This window comes from Gordionus sp. m RMFG-2023, chromosome 1, assembly GCF_954871325.1.
Source record: "Gordionus sp. m RMFG-2023 chromosome 1, tfGorSpeb1-WG-v2, whole genome shotgun sequence".
Classification (NCBI taxonomy): domain Eukaryota; kingdom Metazoa; phylum Nematomorpha; class Gordioida; order Chordodea; family Parachordodidae; genus Gordionus; species Gordionus sp. m RMFG-2023.
The window spans coordinates 32,390,297-32,397,552 of NC_088775.1; positions in this window are offsets into that span (position 1 = coordinate 32,390,297).

Consider the following 7,256-nt stretch of genomic DNA (forward strand, 5'->3'; position numbering starts at 1 on the left):
TCAATAATTCGATATGACACAAGTCCTCCCATTCCTATTGTACATGTGAAACTGATGCTCTTAAGAACTGCTGCCGTTGATGTTTTATTATAGGGAGTCCAGACATAAACAGGTACAATCTGTAGATTTATACCTATTTTATCTAGAACCTTTGGAATATTAAGCATCTTTGGGCAATAAATCTGTCGAATACTGATGCACGGGTGTATTTAGTCGGCAGGGCTTAAAGGTGTAGGATCATCCCAAATGAGGGGCTGATATTCATATGCTCAGAAAATTGGACCATGTCCCTAAATAGATAATCTATCATATATAGCACTCTTCAGTCTCCAGTTATTTTTTTCTTGCGACAGGTTGGTTTGCGTTTTTAATAGAATATTATGTCTAAACACGTCTATAAATATTTTTAAAATTAAATAAGAAGTAACCTTCATCAACCCTTCATGTCTGCTATATAGATAAACCACTAACCCGCATAAGAATTTTTTTTAAAGGAGAAGAAAAAATTGAGTTGGTTTCCGAAAAACTGGTCTCACTTGGGGATGTATCTACATCTAATTTCGTACTTAAAACTATTTTATATATTTAGTTTATAAAGTTAGTTTAAAAAAAACTGGTCCAACTGAATGTATATTACACTTAACCTAAATATCTAATTTAATATTATATTATATCTTTTCAATCAGTTGTTTTCAGAAAATATGCAAAGTCGTACCTCTTACCCTAACCTGTCACATTTTATCTCTTACCTAGTTTCGGAATATTAGACAAATTTATTAATTGGAGAAAGAGTGAGTAAAAATCAAATAATTAATTTTGACTACTTTAATATGGTTTCAATATAAAAAGTATCTTTAATCTTTAATAACACGTTGGTCATAGACCTGCCCAAATGTGAGCGTACGTGAATTATATGATCACTTCATATAATTATTCCGATTTTTTTATTCAAGGATACCAACAAACCTTGTAACCCAGATATGAAGTAAAATAAAGGGTGGGACTACACCCGAGCTATTTGTATATGTTAGTAATGAGTGTAGCAAAGGAAGAAAAAATATAAGAATAAAAAAGATACTTCTTTAAAAAAATTATTTTTTATTTATTTTTTTTTATAAAATCATAAAACTATCATTGCATTCTGTTCAGATGGTGCCAGAGTAATGCTTAAAAAAATATCCAGAATATATAGTAAAATTTTAGGAAAATTCATACCATAATCTGATATTACTTTAACCACAGGCTTCAGGCAGATAACAATCAATTTAACAAATTTAAGAAATTTTTTAATAAAAATGTAACATATAATATCAATTTAATAAGAACTAGTGGAACTTTACTAGATTGCTAGTGAGTATAATTATGAAAACTGTACGAGTACTTGCCGCCTGTTTTGTAGTTTGTTACCTCTCCGTAGCAAAACCAGTTTGGAAAGGGTATTCATTGTGTTCATGCATCTCCTTTTTGATATTTATCATTAATGATTGATATATTCGAGAACTATCTATATTATTTAAAGTCTTAAATTTGAGATCTCATTAAAAGCCTATAAATTAATAAAACTATTTATAAGGGCTTTAAAAAATTTAAAGAATATTTTGGGACTTATACTTTTTTTACCTTTACCAAGAAATAAATTGCTAGGAAAAATTATTGATCAAAGGGCCGACCAAAATAAAGTAAACGCTTTAGAACTATAGATAGAGCCAAAATAACATATACAATTTACATAACTATGCCAAAGAAGCTTAATAATTGAAATTGCAATTAGGGATAAAATTATTTTATTAGCACAACATAAACCCCTACTTGGGATGCTGTGCCATTCGTGAAATCATGGAAAAATGATTAAAGACTTGCGAGCAAATACTAAAAAATTTGCATTCCCTGAAAACAATTTGAGAAGCTTAATTTGTATTAGCAATATTTTTTTTGATGTTATAGAGACCATTCTAAGGAATAGTGTTGTTAAAAAGTTGAGTTCTTACGACTTGCGACTCAAGTCGTAGTCGTAAGAAACGGCTCCGACTCAAGCCGATCAAGGAGCCGCATGAGCCGACTCACTTAGTCGGTGCATGTAGTCGGCTCGCTTAGTCAACTCATGAAGTAGGCTAGTGTAAGTCGACGGTTCCATGTCAATTCAGCAAAACTTTTATCGCGAAACACTTTTTCGCGAAACTTTTATCGCGAAAGTCGTTTATCGCGAATGAATTTTATAGCGAAACTTTTATCGCGAATCCACATTAGCGAATATTTTTCCGCGAAAACAATTTAGCGAAACAAATATCACGAATTTTTTATAACGAAACTCTTATCGCGAAACCTTTAAAGCGAATACATTAGAGCGAAATTTTTATCGCGAAGTCAATATCGCGAAACATAAATCGCGAAGAAAATATAGCGAAAACTATTTCACGAAATATAACGCGGCCTATTATTATTTTTTTATTTTTATTAAAATAATTTATTTTATTTATATTTAAGTTAATATTTTATTTATCAACAAATAAACATTTTATATGGTATATATTTTTTATTTATATTATTATACTATGAAATGAAAAATAGATTTCTTTGATATTTTTTTAATAAAAAAAAGTGATTTTCACACGCCCAAAATTTTAAGCAAAAAATATTTTTTGAAGTTCAAAAAGATTTTTAAACATATTTTGATAAATTTTTTTAAATCTTTTGTTCTCTTGTGAATTTTATTATAAATAAAAAATCTTCTAGGTGAAATCTTTTATAGTTTTTTTTATCATTTTTTAAAATTATCTATTTTTTAAGTATATTAAAAGAGGTGGGTTTTCTAAATAATATTTTTTAAAAATATTTTTATTTAACTTATTTATGTAGTGATCTTTTTAAGGATAATAATTTAATCTGACAATTTTTATATTAGTTATTGAAGATGTTCCTTGGAAAAATGACAATTATCATAATCGGTATTTTTAAACATATTAGATTTTTTTACGGTAAAATATGTATTTTTAACATGTTAAATTAAAATTTTAATTAAGATGCACCATATAAAAGTGACAATTATCATAATCGTTATTTTTAAAGTTTTTTGACGTAGATCGGTTAAAATAAGTATTGCTAACATGTATTAATAAAACTTCAGTGAAGATGTACCCTAGATAAGTGACAATTTTTTTGATGCAAATGGGTAAAAATATAGATTGTAAACTTGTTAAATTAAAATTTCATGAAGATGTACCACAGAAAAGTGACAATTGTAATAATGGTTATTTTTAAACTTTTTTTGATATATATGGGCCAAAATAAGTATTGATAACATGTTTAAATAAAACTTCAATGACGATGTACCCAAGATAAGTGACAATTGTCATAATCATTTTTAAAGTTTTTTGAATTTAAAAAATAAATGGCCAACATGTTTAAATAAAACTTCAGTGAAGATGTACCCTAGATCAATTGTCATAATTAAAATTTTTTGATATAAAAGGGTAAAAATATAGATTGTAAAAATGTCAAATTAAAATTTTATGAAGATGTACCATATAAAAGTGGCAATTGTCATAATCGTTATTTTTAAAAGTTTTTAAATTTTTTTGAAGCAAATGGGCTAAAATATAAAGTGCTAACATGTTAAAATAATATTTCAGTGAAGATGTACCCTAGATAAGTGACAATAATCATAATCGTTATTTTTAAAGTTTTTGAATTGTTTGACACAATTGTACAAAAATATAAATTGTTAACATGTTTGTCGTATGTAAATACGTGAACATTTTATTTATTTTTTTACGCGAAATGCCAATCAACCAATTAAAATAAGGTTGATTGGATAAAGAAATTAGATGTAATAATATATGTTGATATTATTTTTTTTTGATTAATTAATTAATTTTTATAAAAAATTACGTATATTTTTTTTATAAAGAAATGAATTTTCTTTTGAATAAAATTTTTGGATTTATATTGTAGTTTTATTTGTCTTTTGATTTGATAATTTCATATAATTCTTGACGATTCGTTTTTTAGAAAGTTTGGTTAAGTTTCTAGGATTTGTTTGGGTAGATTTTAAATTTGTTTTAGTTTGTGTTTGTAGGTTTTTTTTTAGTGGTGTCTTGTGACGCTGATAGTTGCCTAGTAGTTATTCGGTTTAGAAGGTAAAACTAAAAATTTTTAATTATATAATTTTTTTAGAATTTTTGACTGCGCATTTGTACTAACCATTATACGATTCTGATAGAGAAGTTTTTATTTAAGGTGCTGTATTAATATTTTCTACAAATATTTAAATTTTTGTAATTGATTATTAATTAATTAAAAAATTTATGAGCAAATGGTTTATTTTTTTAGGCCTAGTGGGGAGCATAGTTTTGGAGATAAGGTTCTCTTTTATAAGGATTTGGGTTATAAAGTTATGTATAAGAACTTTAATGAATTGGATTTAGGTAAACAGTTGATTACTGTGGGAATATTATTGATGTATTTATTGATTATTATATTGAAATTGTTGGTAAAAAGGGGTACTGCGGTACTGGCAGGCATGTATTGCAGTTGGAAGAAGGACACTGCGGTGTCTGATGTTTATAAAAAGAAAATGGAGGAAATGTATTTTAATTTAATATCGGATATTTATGGGAAGAAAATAGCAGACTTGAAAAGTAATCTAAAAGATGTTTTAGAGGAAATCAAGGCTGGAAATGTTGGGGAGAGGTCAGATAGGATCCTCCTGGAAATGAAAGAAATGAAAGAAGCCATCAATGCGTTGATGAAGGAGAGCAAAGGTCCGGTTAAGAGCCAGGTGGGTGATATAAATATGAATAAGAAATTTAATGATTACGAGGAAAATAAAGGAGTGTCAGGAAATAAAAGATTTGTTGAAATGATCATTTGCCATCGTTGCGGATGGCGAGGACATAAAAGGGATACCTGCGTGGTCCCAGAGCAAAGGTTTAAAGATGGATTTCCGTTAAAGAGATCGGAAATAGGAAATGCTAGTGTAAAGGTGGTTCGGGTGAATGAATCTCGAATATGTTTTAAATGTAAAAGGCCGGGACATGTAGCTGTGGACTGCATGGAAGTATCACAAAATTCGTGTTGACTATATGATTGCAAGGTGAATCATATAGGAGTCGGGGCTCCGAGAGTTCGGAAAAATGTGTATAATAAAACATTTAATATTATTAGTCGAAATGAGGGAAATGATAGAATTAAAATAAGAAATCATTCTCGTAATTTCCCTGAGAGGAAGGTTGGTCGATTTAGGTGGGAACAATATCCGAGGAATATTGTTTGTTATTCTTTTAGAAGGGATGTTAAGAGTTTTATTTGGGAAAGATGTCCCACAAATCTTGTTAAAAGAAATGTAATTGTCAGTAATAAGAATTTAAATTCCGAGTTGAATTTAAGGGGCAATGAGAATGCCAATGAAATTATTATTTTAGATAAAATAAACGCTGATTCTCCGATTAAAACATATGATATTTTAATGACGGAAAAATTAGATGGACCATGTTTGTGTCCGAGGGTTAGTTTGAGGATATCATAGGAATATAGAAATGCTATTTGACACCGGGGCTAGTATTTCTCTAATGTCGCAGGAGAATTTTTATAAGTATTGGCCTGGGGGTAAACTGGAAAAAGAGGCTATGTGTGTCAGGCAGTTTGATGGGTCGGAAGTCGCTGTGTTGGGAAAGGCTAAATTGGGGGTTAATCTTAATGATACTATATTTTTCCTTGATTTATGGGTAGTAAAGGAAAATGTTGAGACTGTTATGGGGTGGGAATGGATTACCAAGCTTGGTCCTCCCAATAATTATTGGAATATTTTTAATACTAGTGATAATGTAATAGTGGATGTTGGAGAAGGTGAAAATTTGGATAATACCGATAATAAAATTTGTGAAATTTCGGAGGAGATGATGGAGAAATCGAGTAATTTGGATATTAATGATGAGGGGAATGAGAAGCAAATTATGGTCGGGGAAAAAGAGGATTGGAGTAAAGTTAATCAAGCTATTCCTATTCTAGTAAGGCAGTATGGCATTATTTTTGATGAAAAATTAGGTTGTTTAAATGATTATCAAGTTGATGTTCAACTGAGGGAGGGTTTTTCACCGATCTTTTTGGCTTGTCGGCGAGTTCCTTTCGAATGGAGGAAGGAGATCGATGAAGAATTAGATAGATGGGTGAAGGACGGCATTATTATTCCTGTGGGATATAGCGATTGGGCAACTCCGTTAGTGCCTGTTAAAAAGGCAAATGGTAAATTGAGACTTTGTGCGGATTTCAGGGTCACGGTAAATCGATGGGTGGTGGAGGTTAAATATCCATTGCCTAGGATTGAGGAGATTTTGGCTCAGTTGAAGGGTGCGAAATATTTTTCCAAGGTGGATTTTTCGTCGGCGTATTTGCAGTTACCTTTGAGAAAGAAAATCCGTAAATTATTGACGATAACGACTCCAAAGGGATTGTTCGCGTTTTGTAGATTACCATTTGGATTGAGCGTATCTGCTCCCATTTTTCAACGGACCATGGCGTCAGTTTTTTAAGGATTGGAAGGAGTATTTTACTATACGGATGATGTGTTAATCACTGGAGTGACGCCGGAGCAGCATAATAAACGTTTGGAGGAAGTGTTTAGGAGAAGGAGAAAAGTGTTCTGGGGGTAATGGAGGTTGAATATTTGGGTCATCGGATTAATGGAATTGAAGTGAAACCTTTGGATAAAAATTTGAAGAATATATCGAACATGAAACGGCCTGACACTAAGGCTGAGTTGCAGTCTTTTTTGGGTATGGTCAATTATTACCATAGGTTCGTGGAAGATTTTGCAAAGGTGCCGGCGCCGTTATATGATTTATTGAAAAAAGGAATTCATTATGAGTGGAAGGATGTACAGCAGATTGCTTTTGAAATTTTAAAGGAAAAAATTGGAAAAGAGCCAGTTTTGGTGTGTTTTGATAATGACTTGGAAATTGTTTTGGCGTTGGATGCTTCAAATAAAGGAGTTGGTGGAGCGTTATTACAGGTCATAGAGGGCTTGGAGAGACTCGTATTATTTTTCTCGCGTGTTTTTCGTGAGGTGGAAACCAGATATTCTGTGATTGAACAGGAGGCCCTGGCTGTGATTTTAGGGTTGACAAAATGTCGTGAATATTTGATTGGTAAAAAATTTGTAATTTTTACTGATCACAAGCCGTTAATTCACTTATTTCGGAAAAACAATCGGGAGTTAATGATGTCTCCCCGGTTACAACGTTGGTTGTTGTTGGTGGGCA